A 20,786-nucleotide genomic window follows, 5' to 3' on the forward strand; every position below is an offset into this window, starting at 1 on the left:
TTAATTTCCAAGACAGTTACAGTTAAACATTGGTAGTCATGTGGGCTGCAGCAAGATAAGTAAATTTTATATTTAATATGTCTGCTGATATTATCTAAATTGCAGATTAAGTATTACTGTGAGATATTTGAGTGTGGAACGTGGCATTTGGATAAATTTCTTAGGTAGTATTATCATAACTTCATAGTTTTGTTAGCACAATAATACAACATGGCAGTGAGAAGCAATTCATTGCAACGGTTTGTGCATTAGACAAAGTCAACAGCATGGATTTCTCAAGAATGATATGGTGCTGTGAATGCAGTATATTATTATGTGACTCCTCTAGGGAGTCAAGGACTCATCAAGGGAGGCTATAAATCACTAAATACAAGCTGTCATACCTTCCCTTATATTCATTCATACTAGATGCACTCACTACCCCTAAGGGCAAATTATTCCACTCACTCACTGCTCTCTGGGAGAAAAGCCTAGCTCTTACTCCTTTCTTGACTGTGAACAACCTTAACTTCCACGAATGCCTCCGTGTTCTCTCCCCGCCTTCCATATAATGAAAACTTTCATCAGTTGAAATGCTATAACATCCATTCAAAAGTTTATAGACCTCTATCATATCATCCCTCTTTCTCCTGTTAACCAGCGTCTTCAATCCACATACTTGTAATCTGTCATCATAATCTAAATCCCATAATCCAGACATAATCTTTGTAACCCTTCTTTGCACCCTTTCCACAGCTTCTTTATCCCTTGGAACCTGGGAGACCAAATCTGTGCACAATAATCCAGGTGTGGTCTTATCAAAGCCTTATAAAGAGGCAAAATGACTTCCTGATCCTTACATGTCAAGGTTCGCTTCAACATAACAATTAGCCTCTGAGTTGTATTTGCAGCTTTTGCTATGTGACCTTTGAACTTTAAATTCTTATCCACCAATACACCAAGATCCCTTGCCTCTTCAGTTTCTTGTAGTAATCCTGCCAATATAATATGCCTCTGGAACTCTAATCATGCCAAAGTGCATAACTTTACACTTACTAATATTAAACTGACAAGCATTTTCATTTGCCCAGATTTCCAGTCTATTCAAATCATTTTGTAATTGCTGAATATTAGTAGCATTCCTGATTGCCCTGCCTATCTTTGCATCATTGGAAAACAATTGCACATGTGATGATAGACCCTGCTTGATGTCGTTAATGTATAGATTGAACAATAATGGCTCAAGGACTGAACCCTGAGGTACTCCACTGATTACCTTAAATCTGGCAGATTCACACCGACTGTATACCACTTTTTGATATCTGTCTGTCAACCATCCCCTGGTCCAAGTCAAGAGATTATATTCTTCCCATATTCTCCATTTTACACAACAGCCTTACATGTGGTATCCTATCAAATGCCTTAGAAAAATCCAACATTATCATAGCGTATCCATTCCCTTTATCCAACTCGGCCATAACATTGTTATAAAATATGAGCAAATTGCTAAAACATGACCTTCCTTTAGTAACCATGCTGTTGCTGCAGAGTATAGCATGTTTGTCTACCCATTTCTGTATGAGAGTTCTTACCAACTTCTCTAAAATCTTCACTACCACACCAGAGATACTAATAGGTCGGTGGTCAAACACATCAGTTTTTGCACCACCCTTGTGCAATGGAACTATCATACATTCCTTCCATTCCTGTGGTATCATTCCTGAACTGAGACTCAAGTTATACAAATGTGTGAAAGACCAAGCCAGTTCAGCTGAACATTCCTTTAGCAAACAGGCTGATATTCCATCTGTTCCCTATTGACAAATTCTTATCCAAGTTATGCAAGAGCTCTTCAACCTCATTTTCATGAACCTGTAACTCTTTATTCAATATAGCATCAGCACTGTACACCATGCTACATACACCTGGTTGATATATTTTAGCAAAGTGAGCACTCATTAACTGAACAATCTCCTTAGCTTCTGACACTCGTGTAACATCTGCATTCAATAAAGTTATTCTTCCACATTCATTCTTTCTTTTGCTTGCAGCATAATGAAAAAATTCTTTTGGATTGCCTTTAGCTTGCATGGCCAGTTTCATTTCATACTCTGTTTTAGCTTTCCTCACAATACTCGTTACTTTTCTTGCCTGAGACTTTATATATTTCATAACTCCTCTCACTCTTATTCTCACGATATTCTTTCCACATCATTTTCTTCTTGCAGATCTCTTGTTTAATAAGGTTGCACATCCATTTCACTCCCAAACTATTTATTCTTTGAACTCTAGGGATACATTGAGATACCACCTCATTCAAGCACTTTCTCAAAGATTCCCATGCATTGCTGACATTTTTACTTCCCAAGAAAGTACAGCATGATCACTGTCACCAATTGGTGGTAAAATAGCCATATTCTTGACAGGGATCCCTTCTGATGCTGTGAGCAAATCCAACACTCTTTGACCTTGAGTTCCTTTCTGTGCAGGGGCCTCGAGCTCTATTCTGGCTATCCCCATTATTTTGTGGGGTTGTTGGAGTGGGATTAGCATGTTGTCACGTGACATGTCGAGCTTCTTGAAAAGCACATTAGGGATGACAGATATATGGACCCCAGTGTCAAGCAGGAATTCACATGGCATTTCCTCTGAGTCCCTCAACAAGGGCAAGGTTCCCGTTAAGGTCTGTCCCTGTTATGTTAGCGTTTTGCATCCTGTAATGTATGCCCTCATGGTCTCTGGGATAGGTGATATGGCCCTTAAAGAATTTTTTTTCCGTCTCCTCCCTTTTTTTCTGCTAGGATCATTTCTCTGTATTCAGAGGCTTCAGTCACATCTGCTATTATTTTCTCTCTCTCCGGCCGCTATATAGCTTTCATCCAGGCTGTTTATCCTTTCATGTATCTACTTTTTTGTAACTCAGAGGAGAGGCCTGCCTGAGATTGTTGCAGTGTCAGCCATTTAACGTGTTCCTCATCGTGTGGTGATGTTTTTATGTTGCAGGCAAGGGTTGACAGCCTGTTAAAAAATTTGTCACCCTCTCCCCTTTCTTTTGTAGACAGCTGTAGAATTTCTTTAATGTTTGGCTGATTCCACCTTTTTTTATTAATTCAGAGGTCAACGTCCTTTTGAAATCCTCATACTTTAGTGCTCGCCTCAAGGTGGGGTGGAAGCAGAACGTTTTTTTTTTGCCTTCCCTACAAGCCCACCATGTATCAAGAACAGGAGTTGAGTTTCGCTCTATTTGGCAGCCTTTCTTAGCTCCTCTATGTACCAAAAGAAGGATCCCACGCCATCATTCCCTTCCCCTGAAAATTTTGGACATATCTGTTTGGGGTTTGTATTTTTGAAGAACTCGGGATTACTCAGTTCTGAACTCGATGGTGTAGCCATCCCTGTACTCTTGGCTTTTTCTACCTATTCACTGCCTGGTTGTTGTGCTTGAGATCAAGACCTACTCACTGTGATAGATCAAAATTATTATGTATTTTTCTTTGGACCTAGTCACATCCTGTTGACTGCTGCACCATTGTTAGATATGGGTTTTGTGATTTTTTTGTTCTTAATTTAGAGTAAAACTTCAATTGCTTCCTTGTGACCAGGAATCCTAAATTTATCCCTGGGTCACAGACTCTAACAAATTTATTTGATCTCTGCCAGTTAGAGTCGTCTACCTTAGTAATTTGAAATTGCAGTCGTGCCCTTTTGTAGTCTTAATATTGTTTAATTACCCCTTTCCCTTTTGTCATGGTTCATATTTTGGTGAGTGTCAATGTCATTCTCAAACAGTCTCATTACCAGGACTCAAATAATAAACATAAAGTTTTAATTTTCACTAATACCCTTAAATTAGATCTTTCACTAATACCCTTATTACCGAATTTAATATCCTTAAATCTAATTTAATCGTATTAAATTCGTTAATACCCTTAAATCTAATTTAAGGGTATTAAATTCGTTAATACCCTTAAATTAAATTAATCGCTTTAAATAGCATTACAGACGATTTCAGAATATGACGTATCAATTATCTTCTAAGAAAGGCATGTACATAGTTATATACTAGGAATTGTCTAGACATGTGTCTCTAGGGAGACAGTTAAGGTAACAATCACATATAAAGTTTTGCAAGGATCACAAAACAAGGCTCTTCAGACTACCAGTCCAATGTCCCTAAGCGTTCCACCAACTAATAAAATAGTCTCAGTCTTCCTTTTTGCAAAAATGTGCTTAGACCGAATCTTTCATTTTAATGCTCCCACTTAAACTTTAGATAGGTCAAAATCACCTTACCATTTCTTGCAGCATACAGTCTCACTCAATCACCATATCCTGGTTGGACCTTTTGTTCACTCTACAGATTGCTTTCCCATCTCATGGATTGACGTGTACTGGATTTTCGCTGCCATTAGGAAACATCTGGGGTGCTTGTATGGAACTTCTCTACCGTTCAGGTTGGGAACATCACGGTTTGGGTTTCACTTGGATCCAAACCTTATTCTTTTGTCGGACACCCTTCTCACGTATTACCTCCTTTACCCTCTCTTCCCGCTCTCTCTATTTTCCGACCATAAACTGCCTTTAGCTTCTACAGCTTACAGTCACGGTCGCATCGAAGACCTTCATCTTGAACCCGTGAGAGAGCTCCTCCCAGAGAATTTGCTAAATCTTGCTTGTAAGGTTCAACAGTGGATTTATCAAGGTGCTTGTATGGAACCTTAGGCTCTTAGTCATCACTGCAGCATGCATAGTTTCATAGAATCTGTCTTTGGATTGATTGTCAACACATTTTTTTTTCTTTGTTTGTTGTAACTTACATATATTATTCTTCTGTTTCTGTTTGCACATATTATTTTCCACTTCCAATTTACACACATATATTTCCCTTTTTAAATCACACATATTCATATTATACAATACTTCCCACCATTGGATGAATAAAAATACACTTATTAGACAGTTATATGATATACCCCCCCCCCCCCCATCTTCCTTATTTCTTTCTAGTACAATTTTCACCAACAGTACAGGTATTTTCCTTATTTAGGCTCCATTTCTTGTTAGATCCTGAACAAGGGTCTGTCTAGCAAGGCAGGCCTCATTCACGATCTAACAAAGGCCCCCTTTTTTTCCTTAAAATTTTTCTTTCATCAAAAAAAAATTTTCTTTAATCTGTGAGTGGTTGCCCCGATTTCCTTTTCCCTTCCTTTCCCCCTTTTAGCAACAGCCTCTCCTTTCTCTGGGAAATATCCTCCCTTTTTGCCTGGGTATCAGCATGTACCTTGATGCAGAGTTTTGTGATTTCCCCCTCTTTCTCCTGACCTCGTTGGTTCGCTTCGATCCCCCCCTGACAGGTTCCATCTTTGTGGGTCATCTCTGGGGTCTCTCTATGTCTCATGAAGCAGGGGAAATATTCATCTGGAAGTTGCTCTTCTTCCTCTCCCTTATGGACTCCTTCATGAGGTGATTGCAGATTGTCATGGGGTGAGTTCTCTCTGTTCTTGTATTCGTTCCCCCCTCTGTCTCCTCTTTGTCCCCAAGACATTTTCCAACGAGTCACCGAAGCAGACTAATCTCTTGGATCTTTTTTTGTAGAGCCTTAGGTGGTCAAAATGGACAATAATGACCCTGAAGGGTCTGTCTAGCAAGGCAGGCCTCATTCACGATCTAACAATAGACTGGGATGGTGAGATAGCCACTGGAATGAAAGAAAATGAGTTTCTTGAGTTTTTGAGGAACAACTACCTCAGAGAGTATGTAACAGAGGGTACACGAGGATTGAGGGTCTTGGATTTGATCATCTCATAAGAGGATGCTATTATAAATGGAGTGTCAAATCTCCCTCCAGTTGGTGAGAGTAACCATGACATGATTACTTTGTTGGTTGCCAGCCGTGTGAGGATGTCTGTGAGTAGAGGGGATATTTGGAACCACAAAGCTGGTGATTAAAGCTCAGAAGACAGTGTGGAGCTGTAGAATGGAATGAGGAGTTGGGTGGAAAGGAGATCAGTGCTGCTTGGGTGATATCCATGAACTATCTAGTAGAAGGAATGTCTATATGTATTCCAAAGGTCAGAATATTAAATAAGGTAGGTGTGAAATGGATGAATGAAGAGATTAAGCATGCAATACTGAGAAAAAAAGGCATTATCAAATCAAGATAAGAGGAGCCATAATAATCAATTTCATGAGGGAATACAAAGAACAGGCAAGGAAGGTGACTCAGTTGGTAAGGGTAGCCAAAGTTCAGTACAAGCAGTACTTAGCTAATAAAGTAAAAATAAAAATCCTAGGGAGTTCTTTTGATATGTAGCTAGCAAAAATAAAAATGATTATGGTTGGCTGAGCCTCCATAGCTCAGTCAGTATAGACGAAGCCCTTTGGTCAGAAAGACCTGGGTTCAATTCCTGTCGGTGATGTGAGGAACCTTTATGTGGTCTTTTTCAATGAAAGGTGAGTTTGCTGGTCTTATACGAAGGTAGGGTTTTTCATCCCCCAGAACAGGCAAACATGCATCTACAGACATAGGACACTCTCGGAGGCATAGGACTAACAACCTTATCCTTGAGTTACAGTTGGTTGCGAAGTCCAAGAATACTTGGAAAGGTCGTGGGTACTTAAGTGCCTGTTAGGACCACTGATAGAAAATAGGAATAGGAAAATGGTAGGATGACATTGATTGGAAAAAATGTTATAAGAACAACTGCTGTAGAGGATATAATTGCGATATTTAATGGGCAGTCATAAAGGTCTTTTATTTGTCTGAAAGTGACATCATTGAGAGCAGTGGATGATGAGGAGGAGAGACTGACTGTGAGTGAGGAAAAGGTATATAGGGAATAAACAAACATGAGATTAATAAGGCTGTGGGACTTGATAATATATCACTGCACATTTTGAAGGACTGTTACAGGGAGTTGACATTTGCTGTGACATATTTGTTTAATATGAGTCTTAAACTGGGTGAAGTTCCAAAGAAGTGGAGGCTAGATTGTACCACTTCATCAAGGAGGTGACAGAATTCAAATTTTTAATTATAGCCCAATCTGTGTGTCAGGTGTTGTGATTAAAGTGTTGGCAAGGTTGGTGGGAATCATGATCCAGAATTGGGTTGACAGCAGTGGTATTATCTTTGATGTACAGCATGGATTTGCTAAAGGAGTTCATTGATAGTTGAACTAGAGCAGATGGGTTGGATGTTAAAAGTGCATTGGATTGGAGATTGGCTGTCTGATAGGAATCAAAAGGTTGTGTATGGAGGGGGGGACAATATCCCAGAACAGGAAAGTCACTAGTGGTGTGCCTTGTGGGTCTGTTTTAGAGAAATTGCTGTTTAACCTGTATGTTAATGATATTGGGAATATTTAATTGGGGATATACAGTTGTCTGTAGATGCTGCAAAGTTAGGACAAACTATGAAGAGTAGAGCAGATGGGGCCTTACAAGAAGACCTGAATAGACTAAGTGAATGGGCATAGAAGTGGGGAGACCAGTTCAATGTTGCAAAATATAAGATTTTAAAATTTGGAAAACAAAGATGGGATGTAGAATATTTTGGTGGGGATGTATTGTTGTAGTTGGAGGAACCAAGAGATCTCGAGGTGATGGTGGATGAGGATCCGAAATTTAGATTACATATTGCCAAAATTTTTGAGGACAATATAATGACTTATGGGAATGATGCAGAGGACACTGACTTATAGAAGAAAGGAGATTCTGATTCCATTTTATAAGTCTCTGAATAGGCCATATATGGACTACTATGCACAGATTTTGTCACCTGGTTTTCAAAAGGATGAAGAGATGTTGCAGAGGGTCCAGAGGTGATTTACCAAAATATTTTTTGATGTGTAGAATGTGGAATATGAAGAAAGGTTGATGATGCAATTTGCAAAGTCTAGTGGATAGGAGGAAGAGGGGTGATATGATAGAGACATACAAGTTAGTAAGCAGTTGCTATAGCATTGATATTGTCGAGGTTTTTCATAAAATGATGAGAGATTGGAGGAGAACAATAGCTCATCCCTGGATCCTGTAAAATGAGGGTGTGAGCAAGAGAGTGAGAAGCAGCTTTTTTTGCATGGAGAGTTGTGGATGATTGGAATGCATTGCCTGAGAGTGTGGTGTCTGCAGAGAATTTAAATGTATTTAAGGCACAGAATGATTAGCTATGTGTATACCAAAAGGGACCTCCTGGATGAGTCTCTGACTCCAAGAGGATTTCAGATAATAATAATTATTATTGTTATAGTATATTATTATTAAGAGAGACCTACAGGGAATTAGGGACTCGTCGAGGGAGTCCACATTCTATATGCATCAGCTATCATATACTTATTCTTGAATTCCTTCACACTGTTTGCACACACAACATCCAATCGCAATCCATTCCAATCATGCACCACCTTATGAGACAAAAATATAGCCCTCACCCCTTTCTTAGCAGCATTCATTCTAAGTTTCCAAGGATGCTCTCTTATCCTATTCCCACCCTTCATAAAATGAAAAATTCCATCAAATGAAATCCTGTATGACTTTCAGAAGTTTGTAAGTCTCAATCATATCACCCCTCTTTCTCCTGTTTGTTAGTGTCTGCACTCTACAAATTCTCAATCTGTCTTCATAATCAGTCTTCCACAATCCTGATATCATTTTTAACACTCTCTTTTGCACTCTCTCCACTGTATCAGAATCACAACAGAAACTATGAGACCAGTCCCATGTAGAGTAGTTCAAGTGAGGTCTTATCACGGTCTTTAAAGAGGCAAAATGACATCCTTACCTTTACATGTGAAAGTTCATTTCACATTCTGCAAGTACTTGCAGAATGTGAAATTCATTCTGCAAGTACTGCATATCAGCAGCATTCCTAATTGTCTTACCTATCTTTGACAGGTGACATCATCGCCAAATAGCAGTATGTCACCTGTCAAATCCTTCCTAATATCATTAATGTCGAGATTGAATAACAGTAGACAAAGGACCAATTCTTGTTGTACACGACTAGGTACTTTAAATATTGTAGACTCGCATCCCCCCATATATAACTTCTTGATATCTGTCAGTCAGCTATCCTATTATCTATGCTAATATTTTATAATCGAAACTAGTATTCTCCAATTTATGCAACAGTCTTCCATGCTGTATTCGGTATTCTTTAGCCTTAGCAAAATCCAAAAGTATCATGGTGTATCCATTCCCTTAGTCTAGTTCATTGGTAACATTATTATAAAATGTGAGCAAGTTGCTAAAACATGACCTTCCCTTAGTAAACTCATGCTGCTCACAAAATAGAGATTCACTATCAACCAATTTCTGAATGCTAGCCTTAACCAATTTATCCAAAATCTTCACCTCCATTCCTGAATTACTGATTGGTCGATAATTGAATACATTGGTCTTTGCATCACCCTTGTGCAATGGGATTTATCATATGTTTTTTCCATTCTTGCAGAATCTTCCCTGTTTCGAGACTCAAATTATATAGCCTATTAAAGGAATAGCCAGTTCATCTGAACTCTCTTTTAGTCCTCCTGCTGATATACCATCAGTCCCTATTGCTGAATTGTTATTCAGTTTGACTATTAAATTATTTAAGGAATTTACTGTTATTCAGTTTGTGCAACAACTTTAATACCTCCTCTTCATACACCTGAGTTTCTTCATTCATGAAGAGGTAGCAGTGAACTCAATGTTCCATACACCAGGTCTATAGCTTTTAGCAAAATGGGCACTGAGTTGAACAACGTCTTCTACATCTGTCACCCTCAAACCACCTGCATTCAGAAGAGTTGTTCTTTCATAATCATTCTTTCTTTTACTTGCAGTATATCGATAGAATTCTTGTGGATTGTCTTTAACATTTCTTCATCACTAGCAACCGATCTACCAGGTCTGTAGCAAAACCCCATTATGTAATTGATCATTTTAGATTACACCTCACATGAGATGACTTCAAATTCACTGCCACATGAAATACTGTTACTAATACTACAATCGTAGGTCTCAATGCTAACTGGATTCAAGTCATTCGATATCATTAGCAATACGTCTTCTCCTCTCCAATTCTGTCTATCCTTCCTAAAAATACTGTACCTTTTACATTCATATCAATTAGTAAGTCTGATTCTGATAGCCAGGTCTCACTAATGCCTCAATCTGAGGTTCACACATATTGACGAAGGCAACAAATTCCACTGATGAGACCTCAATAAAGGTCGAAACCGGTCTGGGTAGTGGCCCTTCCCTTAATGCATAGCATTATACATCTCCTCAAGGAGATGTGCTTTGCATTATGAGAGATACTAAGGCAAGTGTTGAGAACTTATACCACCTTTACCAAGAGTTGCCCCAGCCCCGAAAGAACTTCAGGTGCAAAATTTGTTTGCTAACACTTAGATAAGGATAAAACCCAATATATAATTAGTAGCATAGCCACGTGAAAAAACTTCCATAAATATCTTTGCTCACTTTTGATCGGTCCGAACCTGATGAACACAAAGTCAAAATCGTTCTGTCCTCATAATCAATAATTAATAATAATAGTATGAGGTACTCATCCTTATAGACTTAACTACAGTACTTCTTATAGTAGATTACATCATTCTAATGAGAAACTAACAGCAATAGGAATTGGTAGCAAATTATTTATACATTAATCAATGCACAAGCATAGGAAAGAAATTCAATGCACTAACAGAAACATGGTCTGCCATGCTGCAAGGAAACATTTTATCTTCTACATTATTCTTTCTTTCCTTGTTACTTGGTGATCAGTATTCATCACATAGAATTATGGGGAGAGAGAGAAACTTCTGAGTTAGAGCTACTTCTCTTTAAGGATTAGGCATTTGTCTGTTCTGGCTTCATTGGTCTTTCCATCCTGTCACTGTTTTTCCTCACTCTCTTTCCCTTTGGTCTCTATCTATCCACCTCACAAGCTGATGTCTTTCTATCCTAGATAGATGTTCTTTCCGTTTTTCTCTATAATCCTTGATCTATTCATTTATGTTATAAATATCTAGTTCTTTTCTGATGTCTTCATTTCTTATACGGTCCTTTGTGCATCCTTAATTGTTCTTAAACATCTCATCTCTGAAGCTTGTATTTTACTTTCATCTTTCTTTTTAACTGTCCATGTTTCTGAATCATATAAAAGAGTGGGAGTGGCCGTTACTTTATAAAATTCTAGCTGACTTTCTCGTCTTGCTTTTTTCATTCAGTGTCCTTTTAATTGTTCCACATATTTCTGAAATTTCTTTATTTTTTCATCTATATTTTTATCTTTTAGATACGTTATTATGCAGCCTAAATAATTAAATCATGTCATTTGTTCTATTTTATTTTCTATAGCTATTTTTGATCTAACATTATCTTGACCATTAAATGCCATGACTTTTGTTTTCTTTTGTAAAATTTTTTAATTTTATTGTTGGCTTATTTTGTTTAATTCATCAACCAATTTTTGAAGGTCATCTTCATTGTCTTGTGATATAATATGATTTTGAGAGCATATGGTGTGAGGTAGAGGTAGGCAAGACAGGATATTTAGTGGGGTGTTGCTACAGACCCAGGAGCACGGAGGATGGGGACCAGGAGATGTTTAGACAGCTAAGTTTGGCAAGTGCAAGAAGAATGATTGTTATGGGAGATTTTAACTACAGTAGTATAAATTGGAGAGAAGAAGATGCATGTAGCAATAGTGGAATGGAATTTCTAGAATTCTTGAGGGACAAATGTCTTAGGCAACATGTAACAGAGGGAACAAGAGGTTCAAGAGTTTTGGATTTGGTTATAGCATCAGAAGAGTTGATAATAACTGAGTTGGCATCTCTCCCACCAGTTGGAGAGAGTGACCACATGGTTTTGACTTGGAAAATGAATAGATATGCAGGAGTATCAAAGAGACGGGAACTTATGTGGAATTATAATGCAGGTGATTATAATAGTCTTAGACGTCAACTTCAGGAAGTTTCATGGAGGGAGGAATTGGAAGGCCGGGATATCGTTAGTGCGTGGGAAATTGTGAAAGAATATCGATGGGATGCTGCATACGCTATCGGAGGAGTTATACTGGAGGAAGTAGGGGAGACGAGATCTGGGGTTGATGATTGATAGAAACCCGAAGTTTATGGGACATATTGCAAAGGTGGTGAAGGTAACACAGAGGATTGCAATTATGAGAAGGACACTGACCTGTAGAGATAAGAGGGTTATCATTCCGTTATATAAGTCTCTGATCAGACCACACTTGGACTATTGTTCTCAGATTTGGTCCACAGGATTTGAAGGGGATAAATTAACTGTGGAAAGGATACAAAGATGGACGACAAAAATGGTTTCAGGACTGTACAAGGATAGTTATGAGGATCGGCTGTGTCAACCCTGTAACTGTTGAGAGGTGGTTACAGGGTTGACACTGGGGAGTTCTTTCGCTTGGTTGAACAGCAGGAAGGGGTGATGACAAGAGGCCATCCCTGGAAGTTACGAAAGGAAACTGTGAGCAAGAGGGTGAGGAGTGGATTCTTTGATAGAGGGTGGTTGAACCGTGGAATGCATTGCCTGATAGTGGTGAGGGCGAGAACGGTCAATGAGTTTAAGGAGTGGTATGATAGACTTTGTGTTTCTTAGGGGGGGGGGGACCTCCCCTCAATGAGTCTCTTGACTCCATGGAGGCCTGAATAATAATAATAATATTTCTTCTGTTTCCTTTGTATGTTTTTGAAGGAGAGATTTGTATGCCATTTGTTTTTCTTTTATTGCCTTTTCTATCTGTTTTCCAGATTTTTACTGTTTTTATTTTTAATATTATATTTTTCTTTCGAAGTACTTCAGAAGCTGCTTTATGGATTATCTTTATTAAAGTTTTCCATTCTTCTTCTTCTTCTATATCTTCATTGATTTGGGTTTCTTTTAGGTAATCTGTTAATCATGATATATCATTCTAATGCTTTTTTCTTGTAATAGATATATTTCCTATACTTGTTCTATTTCTTGTTTTTTGTCTTATTTACTTCCTTTCTCCATTTTGCTAGTCTTTCTGTTTTAGAGACTACTAAATAATGATCTGAAAAAATTTCACTTCCTCTGTAAACATGTGCATCTCTTACATGTGGAGCTAATTTCTGATTAGTAATGATATAATCAATTATAGATCTTGTTCCTCTGTCATTCCAAGTATATTTTTTATATTATTTTTCTTGAAAAATATTTTCCAAAGACATTTAGGATTGGATTATTTCCAACTCTATCATTAAGATCTCTGCTATTAATATATAATAATTTTTATTACATTTATTTAACTCTTTTTGTAGTTTTTCATAAAATTATTCAGAATCCTCTTTCCTACCTTCTGCAGGTCATATACTCCTATGATATTTAAGTAGCTTCTGTTTGTTTTTAACTTAACTGTTATAATTTGATAATTTACAAAATTGTACTTTCATATTCTGTTTTTCCATTTATTATTGATTTAAAATGGCCACACCACTAGAAGCTCCAATATGTTGGTCCACTCCACTACATAGCATAGTACAACCATCTATATCTTTCATTTCCTTTAATTTCTTTTTTGTTTCTGTTATCATGACTATATTAATAATTTTAATTTCTAGTTGCTTTACCAATTCTAATTCCTTTGTTATGCTTCACAAATTTCACATAGCTACTTTTAAAATATTTGAGATTCCTAATCTTTTACCTGTGTTCTTTCTTGGTCGTTTTCCATTGTTTCAGTCCAGTGAATTTTCTAGTTCCAACATGCGTGTTATTGATTCTTTACTTTTCTTTACTTGGTAAGGTAACCAGTCTTAAGCAAAATCTACAACCTAGAGGACCAGGGTATCTCTCTCAGTCTGGTCCTTACCTCTTATCCTGTCCAGCTAGGACCCTACCAGTAACTTAGCTACTGCTGGCATAGCTCTTGAGGTCATTGGTGCATGCAAGCCTCCTTATTGCATCAAGGTGGGGATACCATTAAGGAGTTAGTTAGTTACTTTAGGAGGTTAGAGCACTTATTTTATCCCAAAATAAGATATTATAACACCCAGCGTTTTAATTTTTACATGAAGGTCATCATCAGAAATATATGTACAAGGACAAAATCTACATCGCAATACACTATAGTAAGCAATAGCACTACTGCTCTGGTCAGCCATTGATCCTAACCTCTGGAGAGGAAAACGAAAAATTAGAGAAAAAAATATGTTTATAAAAGTAATGATAATATTAATTATTATTATATTAAAATTTGAATTTTTGTTTTGTTTTGTTTATTTTTCATAGCTGAGCATAACTGGATGCTTGTGTGTTTGAAACAAACTTTTACTATTTTTGAAGCTTGCAGTGAATGACAACAAAGATCTTCCAGTTTGTCCAAAATAAGATAAACCAGAAGAGCAAGGAATCTAGTAGATGCCTGGATAACTGAAGATCTACTTTTATCGTCTAGAAGAACACAAGTATTATATTAAATGTGATGATCCTGAATAGTCTAAGCTTGCTATCAACACTAAACATTGAGTTTATCAGAACAAGACAAGAGTCCTTCATAAAAGTCATTTCCTCATAGAATGTCTTTATAAAGAAATGTGTGAAACTTTATTTCATTTTTCCAGCTTAAACAGATCTGATGGTCACTGTCTATCCCATTTGTGGTAGATAGTACTTCTTAAATCTGCTAATCTTCCCTAACTTTATTTTGTTAATGTATATATATATATATATATATATATATATATATATATATATATTTTTTTTTTTTTTTTTTTTTTTTTTCAGTAAGATAGAAAATTGTTTAGTTATACATTAGCTACTCAGGTAGCACTTTTTAGAATTGTAATAATTTTAATAGTTGTCTATTGTTAACTCCTGTTTACTCCTGATGTTGTTCCTGGTAGATATCTTTAACTTTTTTTTTTTCAAATGTTTTCAGTAAGTTAGACTATGGTCAAGTGTGACATCAAGATAACAAGGGTTACTCTCATGGATTAAAGCCCTATTGCAGAACTTTATTTTTAGTTTTCTATGAGCCTCATTCTGATTTAAACCTCTGTTTTGGGGATTGATGGTGGCCTGCACTGGCCCCTGGCTAGGAAGTAACAACTTCTGACTAATGTCTCACCTTGGAGTCCAAATGCCAACTATGGTATCCTGGACGTTACAAGAAATGAGCATTTTGGTTGAAGAGTGGATATGCTAACTACTCAACCAGCCAGCCAGGCCAGCATGAAAAGAAATTGGTTGTGCAGAATAAAGGCAAGACAATTCAAAATAATTTTATTTGCTGCAAGTAAAAGAAAGAATGACTGTGGAAGAATAACTTTGCTGAATGCAGACAATACCATTGTCAGAAGCATATGCAATTGTTTAAATAATGTGCTCACTTTGCTAAGATCTATCAGCTATGTATGTGACATGGTGCCTAGTACAATGCTAAAGATAGAGATGTATGAAAAGGCAACTCTAGACTCGTTGCTTAGCTGGATAAGAATAATTCGGCAGTAGATGAAAATGGAATATCAGCATGTGTGCTAATGAAATGTTCAGCTCAACTAGCACACATGCTGATATACTAGTTGTATAACTGGAGGTTCAGTTCAGAAATGATACCACAGGAATGGAAGGAATGTGTGATAGTTCTGTTGCACAAGGTGGTGCAAAAACTGTGTCTAGCTACTGACCTATCAGTTTCTTTGGAGTATTATTATTATTATTACATCACACCTCCAGGGAGTCCAAAGACTCATCGAGGGAGGGCATCTACTCTACAGCTCTTCGTCTCACTACTCCACCAACCTTCATCTACCACCATTTATCGCTGACTACCACCACTAGTACTTTCACAGACATCCATGCCCAAGGCGGGATTCGAACCTGCCTTGAGCATGGATGTTGTGAAGTAGTTGTGAAGATGCTAGAGAAGTTGGTAAGAACTCACATACACAAATAGTTTGTGTATATGAGTTCTTGTGCATTGCAAAGAATAGCATGTGTTTATTAGAGGAAGGTTATATCTGAGCAATTTGTTCATATTTTATTATAATGTTATGGCTGAGTAAGAAAAAGGGAATGGACATGATATTGTTGGCCATGCTAAGGCATTTGATATGATACTGTATGAAATGCTGTTGCATAAACTGGAGAATATGATATTACAATATAAGATATTGGCTAGAATAAGTGAGTGTGACTGATAGACAGGTATCAGAAAGGGATATGAATGGTGCAGCTCTGCTGGGTAAGGTGACTAATGATGTGTCCCAAGGCTCAGTCTTTGGACCATTGTTGTTTAATTTATGTTAATCATATTCTGAAGGGTAAGAGAGCTAGATTTCTTTCTCACAGAACTGATTGTGAGCAGAACAGTTTACCTGTTTAAGTAGTGAGTGCATCTGGTGCAAATGAGTTTAACAGAAGGTTATGACATCTGGTGTGGGTGGTGTATGACCTCCCTTGATGATTCCTTGGAGGAATTCCTTGATAATCATCAGCATTTTAATTGATAATAATGATTCTAATAAGAATGATAATTTATTATTATTATTACGGGCGACTCCAGGGAGTCCTTAGACTCACCGAGGGAAGCCCTAAACATCATGTCCACACAACTATACGACATTCTCACAGTATTTATCATACCTTGACTTGAACTCACTCACCGTCATAGCACCCACAACAGACTCTGGCAGCTTATTCCACTCAGTTACCACTCTAAAAGTAAAGAACCCAGCTCTAACACCCCCTGCTAACTACACTCTTGCCCAGCTTCCATAAATGTCCAATAGTTCTCCCACCACCAGTCCTGATCTCAAAAATATCCTCTGAATTAATCCTATAGAAACCTTTAGCAATTTCAATGTCTCAATCATATCTCCCCTTTTCTGCCTATCAATTAATTTCTGCAACCCACAAATCTTCAACCTGTTCTCATATGGTTCATTCCATAGACCTGCTATCATCTTAGTCACTCGCCTCTGGATCCTCTTATCAAGGCTCGGTACAGAGGTACAATAACTTGCTTGTCTCTGCTCATCAAGGTATTTTTCAACAACCAAGTGAGTTGATGAGCTGATTTAGCTACTTTTGCAATGTACCCCCTAAACTTCATCTCCCTATCCACCAACACTCCCAAATCCCTGGCCTCATCAATCTCCCGGAGTACAGTTCCACCAATGTGGTATACTGCTGCTAATCTTTTCACCCCAAAATGCATAACCTTACAATTTGTCACATTAAATTGACATCCATTCTCCTTAGCCCAGAACTCCAATCTATCCAAGTCATTCTGCAAGATTTGACATCTTCTGCATTCACTATTGACTTACCCAACTTTGCATCACCAGCAAAGAAATGAACTGTTCCTCTTAGATCCTTCCCTATATCGTTAATGAACAAATTAAACAGCAGTGGTCCAAGAACAGAACCCTGTGGCACACCACTAGTCACAGGCTGTCTTTTGGACTCTACTCCTGAATAAACTACTCTTTGATATCTCTACATCAACCACCCACCTATCCATCTCACCAACCCTATATCCATCCCATATGTTGTAGTTTACAGATTAAAATTCCATGTGGTATCCTGTCAAATGCCTTTGCCAGGTCCAGCAGTATCACTGTAAACCCATTACCCTTATCCAGTTCAGTCGTCACTGTGTTATAAAACTTGAGCAAGTTACTGAGGCATGATCTACCCTTCACAAAGCCATGCTGTCCCCCTGTACAGTATCTCATTTTCATCAATCTCCTGTATTTTTACCTTGACTACTTTCTCCAAGACCTTGACAACGATTCCTGATATGCTGTTCGGTTGGTAATTTGCAACCGTTGTCTTGGATCGTCCTTTATGCAGTGGAACTATTTTCCCTATTTCCACACCTTTGGGACTAAACCTGACCCGAGACTCAGATTAAACAACATGGTCAAGGGCACTGATAATTCTTTAGCCACTTCACGCAAGACCCGTGCCGGTATACCATCCAATCCCACAGAGGTATTCACATTAAGGTACTATAATAGACTATTCACCTCCATTTCGTTCATCACAATTCCTATATAAACTAATGGTTCCTTCATTTTTTCAATGTCACCACCTGGATGATATACTTTTGTAAAGTGCTCACTCAGTAACTCCACTATATAATGACTGATTCAGTGACCTCCTTACCATCGTCATTCCTTAAAATCATTTTGCCGTGTACAGCTTTTTTCTTGTTTGCAGCATATTGAAAGAACTATTTGGGATTCTCTTTAGCTTGCATAGCTAGTTTCCTTTCATAATCCGCTTTTGCTTTTTTTTACTATGCACTTTATACCGTTCATGTGCCTGCAGGTCACCTCTTTCTTTAAATTCCCTCCACAGTTGTTTCTTTTTTTGCAGCTCAAGTTTAATGGTGTTATTCATCCATTTAACCTCTACTTGCTTTAATATTCAGCCCCTAGGTATACAATCAGCCATAACCTCCTGTAAATGCTCCTTGACCACTTCCTATGCTCTATTGACATCCAGCCCTTGCAGTTGTACATGCCATGGCACTGATCCAAGCAATCTCCTAAGCTTGTCACACTTGCCAGCACGATAATTCAACATATACCCTGTCTTAATCGAAAATTCCACACCTTTAGCCACCTTCCAAGTCAAGACCTTATGATCACTCTCACCAATAGGTGGCAACATGATCATATTCATTACATTCAAATTCTCATATGCTATTACCAGGTCAAGCACTCTCACACACCTAGTATTTTCAATTACATGCTGTCTCAGATAGTTATCGCTTAATAATTGAATAAAATCCATTTCCTTCCTCAAATGTGTCCTCTCCTCCTTCCAATCAATGTTACCATAGTTGAAATCCCATATCATAATTACCCTCCTTCCACTCATTTCATCAATTTCCCTATGCATACTATCTCCACCATCTATTCCATCACCTGGTCTATAGCAGCACCCAACTGTATATTTTATTCTGCCAGTCTCGGTCTCACACCAAATAGCCTCAAATGAGCTCTTTTCACTATCCTGCGATACGACTTCAATTCTCCATGGCTGCAGTTCATCAGCTATCATCAATAACACCCCCTCCGCCCATTTTATTCTCTCTGTCCCTCCTAAACACACTATAACCTACATATTCTATCCCACTAACTATATCATCTTCCATCAGCCATGTTTCACTAATGCCAATAACCTGTGGCCAGGAAGAGCCAATCAAGGCCAAAAATTCTTCCTTCTTGTTCCTAATACTCCTGGCATTAGTATACATGAAATGCAGTGATCCCTTTGTTCCCCCCCCCCCCCCATCTTGATGTGATATTCTAACTATCCCATTCTGATTTTTTGTCCTTAGTACTGGCTCGGGTACATTATATACATTCTTACACTCACCTGTCTTACTGATGTCTGCATATCCACTTCTCACCCCCTACTTGGTAGTTCTAGTTTCCCTGGTTCTGCACATCTATTTTCACTTCATTCAGTAACACTTGTTCTTACCTAATACTCCTGAGTATTAGGAACCTTCTTGTTCCTAATACTCCTGAGTATTAGGAACCTTCTTGTTCCTAATACTCCTGGCATTAGTATACATGAAATGCAGTGATCCCTTTGTCCCCCCCCCCCCCCCATCTTGATGTGATATTCTAACTATCCCATTTCGATTTTTTGTCCTTAGTAATGGCTCGGGTACATTATATACATTCTTACACTCACCTGTCTCACTGATGTCTGCATATCCACTTCCCACCCCCTACTTGGTAGTTCTAGTTTCCCTGGTTCTGCACATCCATTTTCACTTCATTCAACAACACTTTTTCCAGTCTCCGCACACCAAATCCATTCAAATGCAGGCCATCCATCTTGTATAAATCCTTTCTCCCATCAAACTCATTCCACACCGTCTGCATAACCTGTGCATAATGTCATTTGCAATTATGGCCCTCCTAAACTCCTCTGTCATACCGCGGCAACAGACTCGCCTTTCTTACTCTATCACTCTTTTCTTTTTTCTTTTGCTACTTTAAAATACTTTCAAGTCCTCTCATAAAAAATTTTTCTCCTTTCAATTCATTTGTACCCGCCACAACTATCAATTCTTTCACCCTGTGTTTTTGCACTCTAATACTCTCACTTACATCCTTAAATTTTGCATCCGGTAAGTACGATTTAGTTAAACTCTCATCTATCACTCCTATTAATAACGAGTCACCATACAACACTCTTTCCTTCATTTCAGAAACTCTCCCACTTTTACGCTTATTTTTCCTTTCAAACATTTGTTTATTTACGTTAGCCGAATCACTCTGGAAAGAGTTTTGCAGGTGCTCTAATTGCCGCTGCGCATTTTGTATCACTGCGTGCAACCTATCAATCTCACTTCCTACAAATAATTCCTCATTTTTTTTATCATTTAAACCATTTTCTCACTCTGTATAGTTGATTTCACTCTTTCTTTGATCACTGCTCTCATTGTCATCTTGTATATTGCAATTATCGCAATTCCCTATCAAGCTACTATTTCCACTCACATTCTGGCTTTCTTCAACCATAACTGTCTCACAACCTGACACATACTTCAACTCCTCACTTCGCTTACACTTTCTGCACATTCTCCCACCACTATCATTTTCCATCCAAACTGCAGCCTCATTCGGGAATGCATACATCCCACACACATCACATTGGACAAACTCTCTTACATTACAGTTTTTGAACAAAGGCGTATTTTTGGACGCCATTATCTTACGTTGCATTGGCACCATATGCTAATCTATGAAACGTATCGTTAAAATACTAAATTAAATAAAACG

General features: G+C 38.0%; 1 protein-coding gene across 2 annotated transcripts in view; it reads left to right on the forward strand.

Annotated features, from left to right (window-relative positions):
- The window catches only part of LOC150109242 (prestin-like), a 276,267-nt gene that overhangs the window by 63,120 nt on the left and 192,361 nt on the right, over positions 1 to 20,786 (forward strand). The gene's annotated exons all lie outside the window — the stretch shown is intronic.

This window comes from Typopeltis vanoorti, chromosome 2 (assembly GCF_054136105.1).
Source record: "Typopeltis vanoorti isolate ZY-2024b chromosome 2, IOZ_Tvanoo_1.0, whole genome shotgun sequence".
Taxonomy (NCBI): Eukaryota; Metazoa; Arthropoda; class Arachnida; order Uropygi; family Thelyphonidae; genus Typopeltis; species Typopeltis vanoorti.